We start from the raw sequence: 17389 nt of genomic DNA on the forward strand, positions 1-17389 counted from the left end.
CTGATGAGGGTGACAGACTGCCCTGCCCCTTCCCTCTTTCTGAAAGGACCAAATTGCCTCTACTGGACAGCAGTTGTGAAGAGTTTCAAAGACTAGAACTTCACAAGGATGTGAGGAGGAAGGCTGGTCAGGGCAGCTCTGCTGGTCTCGCTGCTATCCCTGAATCGCAGTGTGGCTTTCTCAAAATCTGCAGCTCCAACTTCCCACCTTAAATCTCAGACAGCAGCAAAGCGCCGGAGCAATTTTCTCAGCTGGCCTCAGAGCAGAAGTAGAAGCAGGTGAGAATGAGATTAAGGACCCATTTTCTATGAAGATCCAGCAACAGCCACGAGACTTCTGCTCTCAGAAAAAGGATGGAGAGTCTCACTGTCCAGAGATGCCACACCCAGGCTGGCACCTGAAGCTGCAGAAATGTCACAGGACAGCTGGGAGCCCACGATGGGCTGATCTCAGCATGTTGCTTCCGAAACAACCGGTTCTTTGAAGGTGCCTTCCTTCAACACCGTCACTTACATCTGCTGACTTATTTAGCGAAGGATCTCTATTGTGCATTTCAGGATAAAGGAGGGGGTGGCTTCTCCGAGAAATCCTCCTTAAATGTGCACCCACGTGCATGCACACACCCACATCCTCACACGTTCACATGCTCAAAACCCCGCAATGGGCACAGACATCTCAGAGAGTTCACCCTACATTCCTAGTTCAGAGAGGTGTCGGGGTCCAGCTAAAGGCACAGGAAGCTCAAGTCGGTCACAGTATCTGGTACTCAATCAACCCCCAACCCGTAGCTCCTCTGGATACTTACCTGTACCCTCCAACTCTCCATCTTCTCAATCTTAACCCAGATTATGAGCAATCGAGGAAGCTTCACAAAGCCCAAGGAGAACTAAGAGAAGAAGGTGCAAACGCCACCACCACCCGCTGGACCATCCAACCCCACATTAAAAAAAACTTGTCCATCAACTGTTCTCTCCCCTCTTCCTCCAGCTAAGTCTCAGGAAAGGATAGAGGAAAAGGTGAAAAGTTTTGGGAGGGTGGACAGTCTGAGAAAACAATACAATATTATTTTCTCTGAGTATACAGAAGAGTATAAATGTACAGAGTATATAAATGCACAGAAAAAGCTCTGTTATAAATATGCAAATAAGACCAAGGGTGGTGGCAGGGGCAGGCGCAGAATTGTACAAAGGGACTTTACTCACTTTTTTTTTTTTTTTTTTTTTTTCCTGAGATGCAGTCTTGCTCTGTCACCCAGGATGAAGTGCAGTGGTGTGATCTTGGCTCACTGAAGCCTCTACCTCCTGGGTTCAAGCGAATTCTCCTGCCTCAGCCTCCAGAGTAACTGGGATAACAGGCATGCGCCACCATTCTTGGTTAATTTTCATATTTTTATGGGGTTTCGCCATGTTAGCCAGGCTAGTCTCAAACTCCTGGCCTCAAGTGATCTGCCCGCGGTGGCCTCCCAAAGTGCTGGGCAGGCATAAGCCACAACACCCAGCCAACTTTCGCCTTTTCTATGAGGTTTAAATTTTTTTCTAAGGAAAGTGACTTCTTATATTACTTTATGTAATTTAACAAAGGTTTTTTTCTCTTTCTCTCTCTCTTTCTCTCTCTCTCTCTCCCTCTCTCTTTCTTTCTTTCTGCTGGGGAATACCATATCCAGTTGCTAAAGGAAATAAATATTTTTTCTCCCTCTCATTTTTCATTTTAAGGAAAGGAAAGAAAACCCTATTGCCCTCCAGTGTTGAATTTGCTGAAGGTCAAATTCTAGCGCCTATAAACTTTGATGATGTCCTATAATTTACTATTTTTTACAGGTGCTACAGCCTTTTTTTTTTTTTTTGAGACAGAGTCTCACTCTGTTGCCAGGCTAGAGTGTAATGGTACTATCTCACTGCAACCTCCGACTTCCTGGTTCAAGTGATTCTCCTGCCTCAGCCTCCCTAGTAGCTGGGATTACAGGCACGTGCCACCACGCCCAGCTAATTTTTGTACTTTTAGTAGAGACGGGGTTTCACCATGTTGGCCAGAATGGTCTTGATCTCCTGACTTCGTGATCTGCCCACCTGGGCCTCCCAAAGTGCTGGTGCTCACAGGCGTGAGCCACCATGCCTGGCCAGTGCTATAGCTTTTAATAGCAAAAGTAATTTTTCATTGCTCATTTACAGCATGGAAAGGGAAAAATATCTGTTGGGTCTGACATGTCTACGCTAAAACACTTTATTTTCCTTTCTAGTCAATAAGTGAACTAAAATTTACTTCTTGAAAATAGATGCATATGTCTATAATGGACACATAACCTACGTGTCTACAATCAAGCCTTGGGGAAAAACAATAAAATAAAGATAAATGCCCAGAGAGTGGCCAATACCATCCGCTAACAGAACCTGACTTTATTAAATATATCTACGTTTGAGAAACCACTGGTCCACAAGGTCAAAGATTTCTTGGGTCACCAACCAATAAAAAGAAACAAATTCTAGCAATCCCAGTCCTCCACACATGTGAAGAAAATTCCAGAGTGTGGAAGATCTGTCACTTTGGGGCTATGAACCATGACAGGGGTGGAGAAGGAGTGGAGATAGAGATGAGACCAGGAGGAAGCTAGGCAGCTCCATCCTTCTAAAGAGGGGCCTCACCCAAGCCTCAAGCAGGCTGAGTGAGTGCATCCTAGCGCTGACACAGGACATAGTATTGGCATTCCTGTAAAACAATGGCAGTGGAGGGAGGATGCAAAGGTAAGTGGGTAGGTACTGGCACGTCATGAAAAGTGCACTGGCCTTGGAGTTTGATATGTGGGTGTCAACCCTAGCTTGGCTTTCAGCCAACAACACAATAATGATGCCCTTCACGATAACGAAGAATATTAAACATTTGAGCATTTACGACATATCTGCCAGGCATCATGCTAGGCCCTCGGCATGCACGACCTTGTGTGATCCTCGCTGCAATCCTCCACTTGTTCCTAACGATTATCCCCATTTTGCAGAGGAGGAAGCTGAGGCTCAGGCTGGTTACATAGAGAGGCAAAGGTCCAAGCTAGTAAGTGGCTGGTAACATCATGACAGTGCCACCTTAACCTCTCTAGGCTTTCCTTGCTGCCCCTCACCTGGTTTCGAGGCTCCTAGAGCCAACACAAACAATAAAAGTCCAATAACCCAGTTGTTACCCAACATGCTCCTGCTCCTGGAGGGGAGGCCCAGGAACCAGCATACCTGGATCCCAAGGAAAGTAGAGCAGAACAGCCAGACCTGGGAGTCCACCAAACAGGGAACCAGCATGGAATATTTGTTACCAACAGTCTGGACACCGCTGCTGCGTGGCTCTGATGGGGGTGAGGGCAGTGAGAAGAGAAAACTGTTCCATACACCCACAGGCAGGCTCCCTGCCAAAACCCGCCACACACCGTCTTCCTGTTCATTTTGCCTCATGGATGATTTTTAAAGCTTTTTAATTGTCCTTAATAAATTACCTACATGTGCATGATTGTTACAATAGTTTCATTAATTTTTCTCCAAGCATCTAAGCTGTTTATCACAGAAGTGTTAATGGAAAAGAAAAACATGTCAGGCAGGCACTTTCTCACACACTCTGGGCTTGGGCAAATTAAGGCTTATGGGATTGCTTTCCCACACCACAAACAATTAGGGACGTCTTTATTTCACCCGAGCAAATAGTCTTTCAGCAAGGCTAGAAGGAGCATGCCCACCAGACAGCCCTGCAACTGCCCACTGCGGAAGCAGCACACAGATGCCTGCCTGCCTCCCGTTCAGTAACTTGTAAATGTATTTCCACTCCTTTGGCTCAAACCTAAACTGATAGTCCTCAGCGCTCACAACTTGCTCCAAACCAACTAGGAGAGACACGTCAGTGATATTTCAGATGAAGGGCTTCTTGGTATCTGAGGCTTCCACAGATACCAAGAATTATCCTGGTCTCATCTCTATCCCCACTCCTTCTCCACCCCTGTCATGGCTGACAGACCCAAAGACAGAAGTAAATTGTCAGTGTCCGTGGGGGCTGGGGAAAGATAAGAGGAAGACAGTGATGACCAAATGTGTCATTCCAGAAGTCAAGCAGGTGGTTCCAGAGTGACAATGGCACAGAATGCAGGCGCTGGGTCATGCAGTCCTCAGGGGACAGATCGTCTGGACTTCCAGTTGTCGAAGAGGGGAAAGGGGCTTCTGGGAGATTGGGTATAAAACCTGAGACCCCACCCCCACCACCCGCCGATGCCACTACACATATTTATCATCCAACCCTGGGCTTGACTGCACAGCTGTGTCAACTGGGCCGTACTCATGTGACAGGAGGATCAGGACTCAGATAAAACATGGAACAGGTCCTCCACAACTGGTCCCTGCTCTCCGGGGGCTGCCCTTCCAGAGAAGGGTGATTTAAAATTTAAAACTTAAGCTGGGCACAGTGGCTTGCTCCTGTAAACCCAGTTACTCGGGAGGCTGAGGCAGGAGGATTTCTTGAGACCAGGAGTTCAAGACCAGCCCAGGCAACATAGGGAGATACCATATCTACAAAAAATAAATAAATGACAAAACAAAACAAAAAAAAAACTAGCAGAGCATGGAAGCACACACCTATAGCCCTAGCTACTTGGGGGGCTGAGGTGGGAGGATCACTTGAGCCCAGGAGTTGAGGCTGCAGTGAGCTATGATCGTGCCACTGCATTCCAGCCTGGGTGATACAGTGAGACCCTATCTCTAAATAAGTAAATAAATACTTTAAACAATTTTCTAAACTTGTACTGTGTCAGTTGAGATGCTTCAGCTTTGTTGTCAAGGGTGACGGTCAATCTCTTTGCAGCACATGGATTTTTGGAGCCAACTTTTACGTAGCAACCTTGCATCAAAGCATATGTGAGTGCAGCTATACAATAAAGTCCAAAGCTTCAAGGCGTGCCCCAACCTGACCCCAGCTCTTCTTCCCAAAAGGTTAATTTCTTGCCACACCAGATGATTAGGTGTTCCTCTAACACACTATGTCTTTTGTCCGTGTGGGTTCCTTCTGCTGCAAAGTTCTTCCCATTTTCATCTGTTCAATCCAACTCCCACTCATCCTTCGGAGCCCCTGCTTTTTATTCCCAGATGGAGCCATTCAGAGTCAATGATGTTCCTACAGCATGTGAGTGCATCTCTTTGACAGCTTAGTGGCACTGTAAGAACATTCCTGGAGTTGAACGGATGCTTGACCTTTTCTCCAACTGGTGTCCCTCAAGGTATCGACAGTCGAGCACTTCTGCTGGTGCCTAAACAGGGAAAGGCCCTATTCTATGTGCCTGGCATCTTCAACATTGAGACCAAGTGGCGGAGAGCCCCAAAGGGGGCCATCTGTGCAGGGACAGAACATCCCACTCTTTTCCCTGCAGCAGGTCCTTCACTTTGAGCTTCTCAGGGTGCTGCGAATTCTTCCTTCTGATCGTCCCCTGGCAGAGCCCCATGATCTGGTCCTGCCACGTCACCAACCTCATCTCCCCTCACTTGCTCACTGTCGCCAGCTCCCCTCCTTCTTTCTGTTCCCTGAAGTCACAAAGCTCCTTCTTGCCTTGGAGACTGCATGGGTTGTGCATTCTCCCTGTCCATGGATTGTCACGTGCCACAGAGATGCCCCTCTGAAGGCTATGCCTAAATCAACACCCTCACACACACTCCCACCCCACTCCCCAGTCCCTCTGCAGCCTAACACTTTCTTCCCTTTCCTCTGCACCGACTGGTATCAGTAAGGAGTGTGTTCATGTATTTGTCTTCTCATTTCCAGTCTGACTCCCCATTAGATTACAAACTTCATGAGAGCAAAGAGCTTGCCGTCTTACTCACCTCCGTATCCCCAATACCCAAAACAGTGCCTGGCAGAGACGGGGCACTCCTAAACATTTGTCTCATGAGTCAATGAAACTCATTCCGTCATAGAACAAGGTTTGCTCTCCTAAGCCCCTAGAATAGCATTCATATTCTGAAAAATGGCCTGGTTCTGCTGAAGGAAGCCCAGGAAGCACGTAGAATGGGGCACACTTCGGAATTCGGGGAGACACCTCCAGGCAGCACTGGTAAGTACTCGGTATGAATTCACAAAAACTAGTTGCATGTTAATATATGCTGCCTCCTCCTTAAACAGCTTATAAACACTATAATTTTCTTCACTAAAACACTGTCTAATAGAACCAACTCCCCTAATTACAGATGTTTGTATGCATTATAATCTTTATACAATTAAACCTACTAAAAAGAATAAATGATTAAATGCACCCCCCCCCACCGCCCTGTCACTAACCCATCCCTCCCCAACCACCAAAAAAACAAACGACACAACAAAAAACCCCAAAGGTGCTGAGGATACCACGTTGAGCTATAGATAGACAAAAGTCCCAGGAAATTGAAATTCAGGCTGACACAGAACTTTGTCACTACAGGAGGTAAAGTCAACTTTCAACTTCAAACCCCAGCATCTGACAGCTCAGCATCTGACTTCAATGTCACATAAAAGGCTTGTGTGTATTGTACAAAATGTCTCATTTCGGGAGCAAACATCTTCCTTCAAACACTTCATCTCCAGACACAAACACGCGGCTTGGTGACCGAAGGAAGCTTTTCTGGGATCATCTCCTAAAAATTTCACAAACGCATTCCTGGCTCGGGGGTATTTACCAGGAAGTCTGCGGCGACTCCTCTGGAGCCAGGCAGGTTTAACTGATAAGTCCCTCTTTGGGACACTGGCAGTGCATCCTGGGGAAAACATCTATCATGGAATTTCTATGAAAATCAGCTACTCTTCCTATGCTAACGTTCCATTTTTTAAAAATTCAGCATTGTGAGGAGGAAAGGGGAACTATGCCCCGTGAATGCCAGGAGCTGAGACAGGTCCTCCTGTTTGCATCCTGAAAGGGTCCTCAGCACAAAGCCATGTTATCTAAACCCCTGAAAAGCCAGTGGTTGAAAAGGAAGAGCAGGCAGACAGGCTTAATTACAGTCACACAGCGGATACCCCCCCCACCCCCTGCCAACCACGGGCTTTCCTCTGGATGTGCCCTGAAAGGTCCCTTCTCCTACCTGGGCCACTGGGCCCTGGCAACCAGAATAATCATTTCTGCCCTTCCAGGGACAAAGCTCCCCAGCAACAAAACAGGATGGCCTAGTGGAAAGATCTGTGTCACCTCATGGGCCCACAGTGAAGGGCTCTGGGCATCTTCTCGGTGCTGTTTTTTTGGGTTTTTTTTTGAGACGGAGTCTTGCTCTCTCGCCCAGACTGGAGTGCAGTGGCACACTCTCAGCTCACTGCAACCTCTGCCTCCCGGGTTCAAGCAATTCTCCTGCCTCAGTTTCCCGAGTAGCTGGGATTACAGGTGCCCGCCACCACACCCAGCTAATTTTTGTATTCTTCGTACAGAAGGGGGTTTCACTATGTTGGTCAGGCTGCTCTCGAACTCCTGACCTCGTGATCCACCTGCCTCGGCCTCCCAAAGTGCTGGGATTACAGGCGTGAGCTACTGTGCCTGGCCCGTGCTGTGTTCTTGCCTATAAACTAGAGCAGATGACAGAATCTGCCTCCTAAGGCTGCTGATGGTGCACTGTAGATGCTGTGTGAGCAGCGGCTGTGATGATCAGACACAGGATGCCTCGCCATGTGCAGGAATTCTGCAGGGTCACTCAGGCCTTGGTAATCTTGGCCCTAAAAGGCCTCTCGAGTCCTTTCTAAAAAAGGGTTTGAGGCGAGGGGAATGGGGCAGAAGTCAGCAAGCACTTAGCTTCTCCCATTTCTTGTCTTCTTCCCCGGCTCTTCCCCATCCACCCCAAACCAGAGATGATCACATGTCAGCTGCAATTCCTGAGAACCCGTTAGGGCATCTGACACAGACACCACTGGACTCATGGGGAGAGAGGCATCCACCCAGTTTTTGGTAAGGAAGAAAGCAAAGTGGCATCTGCTGAGGTTTGCTGTCCCAGGCACGTTGCCCTGGGTGCTCACCCTGTCCTCACAAGCCTCTAAGGTAGGGACAATGATGATCCCCTTTGCCTCTGGAGGAACTGCGGTACAGAGAGGTGAAAAGCTTTGCCCAAGGACACAGCTAGTGAGTGACACAGTCCAGGTTGACCCCCTGACAAGCCTGCCTCACACGAGCAGAGTAGCCACATTCAGGGGGCACGGAGGAGATGGGATTTTACGTGTCGGCTCAGCCCCTAACTTGTTCTTCGACCTGAGAGACCCCTCCTAGGTACCGAGTGCTCCCCTCTGCAGAATGGAGTTGGCCCTTCCAACTGTGTTCTACGGATCTGTGAGTCACCAAGTTCTAGGGCTTTCCCATTCAAGTAGCCTCTCTCAGCCCCTTTTCCAGGCCTTTCTTCAGTGGTTGGGGTACAGATTGGGCAGCCGAGGAGAGGCAGTTCCTGCTGGTGCCACGTGTGGCCGGCACAGCTGCCAGGAAGTCCTATTAGTCAGCACCAACAGCTGCTGCCACAAACACGCGGTGCAAACGGAGGAGACGCGCCCAAGACTCTGCTAAACCTTGGGGGTGGTTGGAGAATGAGAAGAGGCAAGGAAAAGCAGGAGTCCAGACCTTCCAGAGGGCTCGACACACGGCCCCTCCTCTTACCCAAGGCCGAAGCCACAAAGTCACCTGAAGCCAAAAGGCCCCACTCAGCCCCAGCCAGCCAGCTTGGCTGGATTTTGCTGTCCTAAGTGGACCCTAAGCTGTAGACAGGCACAGACGTAGGCCAGGCAGACAGGCCGCAAAAGGCAGCTGTCCCCAGAGCCCCGAAGCCCCCAGCCGTCAGCTTCCCTGTTCCCTCAGAGCAGGGAAGGTGCTGGCAGGTGGGAAGTAACCCCTAACCCCTTCAAGGTGGGTTTGTAAGTATAGGATCTCCCCCATTAGCGCTTTTCTTCACCCCTTCAAACTTTAATAAGGGTGATTTCTGTAAGCATTCTCAGGTTCTCCTGTTTCAAGGAGCATTAAATTTCCAGCACTGTCTGCCAGAGATATCCCAGGCCCCCAGCGAGCCGGCAGGAGATGCCATTCTACACACCTGTCAGGAAGAAAGGAAGAGTAAGATGGCCCCAGGCCAGCGCCGCCTTCCTCGCTCCCACCACTCTGCTCTCTGGGCATTCCAGGGTCTTGTCAGCATCCCCTCTTGATTTTCATCCAGTCTCATCTTGGGCAACAGAACCTGGGGTTGTGGGGTTTTTCCCAGAAGAAGAAACACGTGAGGAGAGGCCAGTGGAGAACAAAACACCCATTTCTTCCAGGAGAAGGGGAGGGGAGATGGCTAACTGCTGGACAGGCTGCACAAAACCCTACAGAATCCAACAAACCTCATGCTGTTTAAGAAAACTAAACGCCCAAACAAAAACCTCTCCAAGTTCCGAATCTTATAGCAACTCCCCTTTATGAAAGTGAGGTTGTTTATGCTTGAAAACCAAGAAGGCAAATGTTTCTAGAAGGTTTATAAAAATCAGCTCTGTTGGCCGGGTGCAGTGGCTTACGCCTGTAATCCCAGCACTTCGGGAGGCTGAGGCAGGTAGATCACGAGGTCAAGAGATCGAGACCATCCTGGCCAACATAGTGAAACCCTGTCTCAACTAAAAATACAAAAATTAGTTGGGCGTGGTGGCATGCACCTGTAGTCCCAGCTACTTGGTAGGCTGAGGCAGGAGAATCGCTTGAACTCGGGAGGTGGAGGACCCAGTGAGCAGAGATCGCGCCACTGCACTCCAGCCTGGAGACAGAGCAAGACTCTGTCTCAAAAAAAAAAAAAAAAAAAATTAGCTGTGTTGATGTACAGGACCATGAACCCACGCAGAGGCCAGTTTAAATGTAGAGCTAGCAAGGGAGGTCTCCAGGGTGAAGGGAGGAATGCCTCCCTGGGATCCTTTCACTCTTCTGTCCTCCCCATGAAGCTACAATTATGAAATAAATAGTGAAATAATAATAAAAGAGACCCCTGCAGGTATCACCTTTGCCCAAAACAGACAACTATAAAAACAATGACTACTATTGCTACACACCTACTGTGTGCCAGGCAACATGCTCAAGTACTTCCCATATGGCAATTAATCTACATAATGTCCCTTATGAGGCTGAAATTACATGCATAAGCTTAAACAACAAAAAGGAAGGAAGGAAGAACAGAATCAGGCTGAGAGAAGAGGGAAAAGAAAGCGACCCTGATGAGAGATGGCCCCTGTGCTGGACTTTACAGAGGGACTTTGTCGTATAGGGTCCTCTCTTCCTAAAACAAAGTCTCCAAGAAGTTCAGAGATTTACAACATTACTGAGTCCTGAAGCTGAGATTCAAAACCCAGTTCCAGCTGAGTGCAGAGGTCTGTCTATATGCCAATGATACTTTCATACTTCTTGAAAAAAAGTCTACCTCCCAGCAGTGAAAACCAGCCAGCCCAGCTGGTTGCAGAGTGGTGAGGTGACAGAGCAGGCAGTGTGTAGGGCATGGGGACACCTCCCAAAGGATTTAGGAGAGGCAAGGGGCGGGGGGTGACCAGAGTTCATATAAGCTACTCAAGAGCCTCAGAGCGGCAATTTAGCACCAAATGCATGAAAAAGAGTCAGCCGTGGGCCTTGGAGGGAGTGGAACCCCTCCCTCTCCTTGGTCAGCCATCTTGTCCTCATGAGTCACCAGGCCCAGGCAAGGGTGTGGGTGGTTCTGCAAACCCGTCCCCGTCAATGGAAACAGAATACAAAGACTTCATCCTCACATTAGTGGGTTACCAGCGTCACTGACTCCTACAAAGCGCTGCCTGAAAACATCCGTCTCCAGCACGACCAGCTCCCTGCAACCCCGGGAGAGCGGCAGGGGGCAGTGTTGACAGGAGCAAGCTGGCCAGAGACACAGCTCCCACCTGGGATGGCCCCTGACCCGAGGCCTCCTCTGAGCCCCCGGGAACCCCTCTGGCCTTGTTTCCTCAGGAGTAAAAAGAGATCGTCCAGGTCTCAGAAACCTGTGTTTCTGCGGCTTAAAACACCAGAAACACCAACATCCCGGGCATAAATAAGGGTAGCTGTGGCCTCTTGGGGGACCAGAGGACCAAGGTAAAGCCCGCTTCCCCACCTCCTCAGTCCTTACCCTGCACGCCAGGAAATCACGTCCACACTCATGCACAGGGGCACATAAATGAACAAACCCACGCTCAGACCCAGTACACAGAGTGTGCGAGCCTGCACAGACTGCCATTCATTCAAGTCCCATGGCAGCCTGCCAAATTATAAATAGCCCAGCTCGTTTTTCAGATGACCAGCGATTCAGCAAAGTCCTCTGGCCTTCAGCAGTATATGAGCCTCCTCTTAACCTCTTTCAGCTAGATGCTCAGCAAGGAATCCAGTCTGACCCAGCCATGCTAGCTAACCTTAGGAGTGCACAGACACACAGACACACACACACACGGATAACAAACCCCAGGTAAGACTGTCTGACAAACAGCGTCTGACTGATGCTAAGCCCACAGATACGGGGTCCAAAGGGGTATCCAAGTCACAAGAATGACAAACACAAAGCTATTTCAAAGGGAATGAGGGGCACGCTTCCCGTCCCCCAGCAAGCTCTCAGGAGTCGGACCCAGCTGGCCACCCAGTTCACTTCTCAGACCTCTATTAGAGCATGGGGCACCCATCACTACCTCTTCAGCTCGCAATTCAGAATGAGCCCTGGCTCCCCACCCTTTCAAGCACAGTTCAAACTGCCTTGCCTGGCTTCTAGGTCAAAACACCACAAGTGACTGGCGGTTTGAAATAAACACCTAACTCCGGGGAGACCAAACAGTGAAGATAGATCACTTACCCTTACCCTAAGCTATAATCAAACAGATAACCACTGGTATTGAATCTTAGCTAGAACAGATCCCCCCTCTTATCCCACCCCAAGTATCACAGACACAAGTTTACAATGAGGTTCTAATTACCTCCAATTTCTTTTCATTGTTTCAATTTCCCCCTCTGGCCCTCACACACTATCCCAAGACTTCAGTCCATCGCTAAGAAGGTAAGAATCCTGGAAATGTATTCACTTATCAGATTCTTAGGAAATAGTCCAAAGTCTGAGCTTTCTCCTATGCTGTGAGCTCCTTCTCTACAAATTAGCTGGACATGGTGGCGCACGCCTGTAATCCCAGCTACTCGGGAGGCTGAGGCAGGAGAATCACATGAAACCGGGAGGAAGAGGTTGCAGTGAGCCGAGATCGCGCCACTGCACTCCAGCCTGAGTGACAGAGTGAGAGGCTCCATCAAAAAAAAAAAAAAAAAAAGACAAAGCACATCTCCCCAGTGCCTGGCACAGGACCTGCAATGCCACCCTCTATCTGATGAATGAAAGTCACCTCAAGGGAGGTTCCTGTGGGATGTTGATGAAGGCTTGGGTTAACCCAACTCTCTCCCCGCAAATATCTAATCTCTACCATCAGCCAAGGAAGTGCTTTCTGCAGAGTCCTCCTTGTCCTCTAAATCAAGTGAGGCCATAGTTTGACAAGGACATGCCACAACCAAGTTGAGTGCAAATCCTCATCCAGACCTACAAATACCTCTCAGCCTCCAACCTGTAAATCCCATGAATCACAGAGGCTTGATCGGAGCAAACAAAAACTGCTAGAAGCCAACGCTTCCCCAGCATCAACCAGAGGGAAGGAGAACTGTGCCTTAATCATGCCTCGGGAAACAGACACCTAATGAAAGTGGTCCCCTGCTACAACAAGTCCCGAGCAACTCAACTCAACAGACACACAACAAAATTCCTAGGCCAGGCAGGGTGGCTTATGCCTGTGCGGATCACCCAAGGTCAGGAGTTCGAGACCAGCCTGGCCAACATGGTGAAACCCCATTTCCACTAAAAATACAAAACAAATAGCCGGGCGTGGTGGCAGGTGCCTGTAATCCTAACTACTTGGGAGACTGAGGCAGGGCAATCGCTTGAACCCGGGAGGCGGGGGTTGCAGTGAGCAACCTGCACCATTGCACTCCAGCCCGGGCAACAAGAATGAAACACACTCGGTCTCAAAAACAAAAACAATAAAAAAATTCCTATGGGAGAGCTGCAGCCCTCAGGCCCCAGGCTCCGGTCAGACTGGGATTGCCATGGGTCTGCTCTGCTCCTCCGACTAAACCCCTCATCTTGACCCACTTCCATTTTTCCCGTCCTAAAATACTATATTTTTTAAAAAATTCCTTACAAGGAGTGTTTTATTTTCTTAACTGAACTGTGGCTTTCAAAACAGGCCTGACCTTCCTGCTCGCCACCCCTGCTTGTCACGGAGCAACAGAAATTAAATTGATTTTCCCTATCAGCGCTCTGCATCTCAGTGATCATGCCCAGCCTCCAGAAAGTCTGCTTTCTGCTCCATCTCACGAACAGAAGCCCTGTTGCTAAATCTAACCCCACTGGCTCAGGAAGGAGGGGATGGAGGAAGAAGGGGTAACCGAAGGGCACAGGTAACAATTTATGGCCCCCTTGTCACTGTGGTCTTATCTCTGTGGCCAGTCTCTTCTGAGAAATGGTACCCGTTACTGAACTCCCCCTGGGGGGAAGCTATTCCCCGGGGCCTGACTGTTGGCAACAGGTGGCCCAGCCAGGGAGAGGAAAGCTTGCTGTGGGGACCCCATCCTGCCTTCCCCACAAACTACTCCTCTGGGCACGTCCCCAGTCAGGCACCCCAGCTCAGGCTAAACCACCTGCCCCACCCCACCTCTACTGGTGCACTGTCTCTGAGGAGCACGGAGGTGGAGGCTGCTGCAAAGACAGGAAGGCCAGACATGCTCAGAGGGGGCCCTCCATAACCACCCAACCCAAATAAGGTCCCGTTCTCTCTCGTAGGACACACTGTGCTTTCTTTTCACAGCACCTGTGGCACTTAGTAATTACATGGGTGCATGTACATGTCTTTCTGCGTGCATCTCTAATGTTGGTCTGTCACACCACATTAGGTCCCATGAAAATGAGACCATTGTCGCCTTCTTCTCTATAGTATTAAGCACTTAATATTTATTGACTAAGTAAGTAGAAAAAAGATGTACTTTATTACAGGTTACTAGAAGCAGGATACTAACTTATTTGGGGTTAGACCTCTTTGGGAATTGTTTGGTCCACACAGAATGCAGGGCATAGAATACGCGAACTTGTAGGGTTCTCTGTTTACCTTTCCTCATCCCTCTCCTTATTTTTGTCTTGTTAACGAGCCACCAAAAATGCATCCCTGTCCCATAAGGAAGAAAAGAGGGCCAAGGACAAACGTGTGAAGAAAAGTTCACTGCAGCGAACATTGGAATTCTACCTGGCAACCCACGGAAAACATTCTTTCCCTCCTCTCCCCGGTCCCTCCAGGCATGGCCCCATAATTCAACCCCCAATCATTCTATTGCCAACCATCATCCCCAGGAATGACAGTCCCACTGTGTCAAGTCCCTCCTGCAATTGGAATTCGAGTTCTGACCTGACCCAAGTTCATTATTGGCCTCAAAGAGCTCTGGCTCATTGAGTCATCTTTCCAATGATCTGGGAGCAAAAGCCAAGAGACTTCATTTCTTTATTTCTACTTCATTCTGTTCCAAAGGGATTGGAGGTGTCTTACAAAAATAGCTACAACGCAACAAAAATAGATGAATAAATGAGTTAGGATGGGGAATAAAATAAATCCAAAAGTAAGGTTACTGCCCAGAAATATGCATCACGATTGATAAAGGCAATCCCAAGAAATGAGACGCCAAAATGTTCTTTCTGAAATTCCCTCCTCGTCAGGAAGATGGAAAATATTTCTGCTGATATTCAACAGACACTTGACCTACCATCCAAGCCTCGGCTCAACCTTGGGGATTCATCAACAATGCACACACCAGGCTCCGGGCTGTAAGTGTCTCTGATGTCCTTGAATCCAATGTCAAGTGCTTCTCAGCTGGGGAGAGGTGAGTTGCTGGAGTCAACCCAGGAGAAGGGACAGGAAGGGTGGGAGCAATGTTTTCTCTAAAACCCGAGTACTGTCAGTACTCATCTCTGCTTGCAAAATAACCCTGTCTGACCTTGGGCAAAACCAGATGCTCTCTTCAGTCCCTCCAATTCTAAAACTTTTATGATATTATGATTAACCGCTGTCATATTCAGGGGAGTGGTTTCACTGGAATGCCCAAAGCAAGCGGCATCTTTCACTTCCACTCAACTCTCCAATTCAATTCTGCCTGCTCTCACCCCCCTGCCTTCTCGGTGGGCATGGGCTGCCCAGACCCAGGGGCTCCTCTGCCTCAGGTTCTTGGACCTCTCAACTTCCATTTCCCATGCCTTCTAACACTCATCTTAGCAGAGCAAGGCCCACGCTGGATCTCTCTCCCCACATCCACCCAGCCAAGCATCAGTTTTCTTTAGTCCACACTTTTTGGAGAACCCAGTAGCCAGAACACAAGTACAACTGGTTTTTCCACACATTTGTGAACACACATTCCTCCTTCCGTAATCTGTTCCCAGTTCCAGTCTATTTTCAATAGAAGATATTTACTGGGTGCATATTCTGTGCCACAAACTCTACTAAGCCCCTTTTGTGAATTTTCTCATTTAATCATCACTGCCCCCATGTGAGGTAGTTACTTTATTATTCTTCCCATCTTACAGAGCAGCATATTGAGAGACTCAGTGAGGTCAAGTCACTTGCCCAAGGCCATGGCTAGATTCAACCCCAGGTTCATCTCATTCCCAAGCTCTGAACCACTACACCGTATAGTGACACCCGCTTCCACAGGCCATTTGGAAGCTTCCTGATTTTAACTGCTTCATCACTCAGTTATGGATTTTTCAGGCATGCATTCATTCCAAGAGCTCACCCTCCACCTCCAGCATGGAAGTTGTGGGTTTCGTGGTCCAGCAGACCTGAGCTCTGACCCTTATTCAAGGCCCCACAACCTCTCAGAGCTTCAGTTTCCAACGTGCATAGTAGAGCGAATCCCCCAAGCCTCCTATAGCCATAAGAGTGTGGCAGTTCCTGGATGGGTAAAACTTTTTCTAGGAGGGATGGACTTACCCCCTACCCCTCCAACAATTTCACGTAAAACATGAATCCATCACTCAGTCCCATTGGAAGGGCAATGAATCCATCCCCACGAACTGAGGGGCATTCCAAAGGAGACTTACGTGAGACGGCACAGCCCTGAGGCCCTCCCTGGCTGGGGAGGTCTCTTTAATGTGCAGAAACGATTTTCTAATTAAGTGGTGAGCGTGCTGTATTGACTTTAAGTGCACGAGTAGCTCAGGGGAGGAAGACAGTGGATTAGAGGTGTACGGCAGAAGAACTGAGCTGGGCATTAAAGCCAGATCACCTTTGGTGCTCCTAGCTCCCCACTATCCGGTCTCTACAGAACAATCAGAGAGACCTTTAAAAACACTGATCTTGTCACCTGTCTGCTTAAAACCTTCCAAAGGCTTTCCATGGCACTTGGAACACAATTCAGACTTCTTACCCTGGTTCACAAGGCTCTGCGTGGCCCATCTGCCTCTTCCCCCACACACCAGGTGCCATCACACCTGTCTTCTGTCTGAGTCTTGAACTACCAAATTCTGTCCCGTCACAGGGCCTTTGCACTGCCTGCTCCCTCTGTGGGAATGACTGTCTCCTATAGCTGCACACAGCTGGCCTCTTCCTTCATTCAGGGCTTAGCTTCAAAACCAGCTTCTGAGAGAGCTTGCCTTACCACCCCTATCAAAAGCAGCCCCAAGTTGCAACTCAAGGGAAGATCAACAAAAAATAATAACAAAAAAATAATAAAAAAGAAAGAAGCCCCAAGCAGTCTCTCCTACATTAGTGGAAATTTTCTTCATAGTAAAGAGAACTCTCTGCTATGTTTGTTATTTGCTTGCCATCTGAGTGTTTTCCCCTCAACCCTCCACTGAAATGTATGTTTCATGAAAGTGAGAGTCTTGTCCATCTTATATCCCCCAGTGCCTAACATAGCACCTGACATGTTGAAGACACTCAGTCAAAACTGGCTGGCCTTATGTTTACTGCAGCACTGTTCACAATAACCACGACATGGAAACAACTTAAGTGCCCATCAATGGGTAAATGGATAAAAAAAATTGGCGCATATACACACACACACACACACACACACACACACACACACACACACACACACACATACTACTCAGCCTTAAAAAGTGAAATTATATCCTTTGAAACAACATGGATGAACCTAGAGGACATTATGCTAAGTGAAATAAGGCAGGTACAGAAAGACAAATATTATATGATCTCACTTATATGTGGAATCTTTAAAAGTCTAACTCATAGAAACAGAGTATTAGTAGAATGGGGGTTACCAGAGGATGGGGGTGCATGGGGAAGGAGGGAGATGTTGGTCAAAGCGTTTGCTGGTCAAAGGGAGATGCCGGACAACGTTTCAGTTAGA

The 17389-nt window shown here is 48.5% G+C and overlaps 1 protein-coding gene and 2 long non-coding RNA genes across 22 annotated transcripts in view; 1 reads left to right on the forward strand and 2 right to left on the reverse strand.

The window, feature by feature from the left end:
• Window positions 1-17389, reverse strand: part of MSI2 (musashi RNA binding protein 2) — a 433576-nt gene that overhangs the window by 235342 nt on the left and 180845 nt on the right. The gene's annotated exons all lie outside the window — the stretch shown is intronic.
• LOC144335530 (uncharacterized) overlaps window positions 1-17389 on the reverse strand; it is a 40579-nt gene that overhangs the window by 8245 nt on the left and 14945 nt on the right. Inside the window, exon 3 of the long non-coding RNA XR_013406459.1 lies at window positions 12202-12804. This is a non-coding gene — a long non-coding RNA (uncharacterized LOC144335530). The remainder of the gene's footprint in view (window positions 1-12201; window positions 12805-17389) is intronic.
• LOC144335529 (uncharacterized) lies at window positions 1194-6058 on the forward strand. Its single transcript, XR_013406458.1, has 2 exons — window positions 1194-2564; window positions 3995-6058. It is a non-coding gene; the product is annotated as an uncharacterized LOC144335529 (long non-coding RNA).

The sequence above is a fragment of the Macaca mulatta genome, chromosome 16, assembly GCF_049350105.2.
Source record: "Macaca mulatta isolate MMU2019108-1 chromosome 16, T2T-MMU8v2.0, whole genome shotgun sequence".
NCBI classification, from domain to species: domain Eukaryota; kingdom Metazoa; phylum Chordata; class Mammalia; order Primates; family Cercopithecidae; genus Macaca; species Macaca mulatta.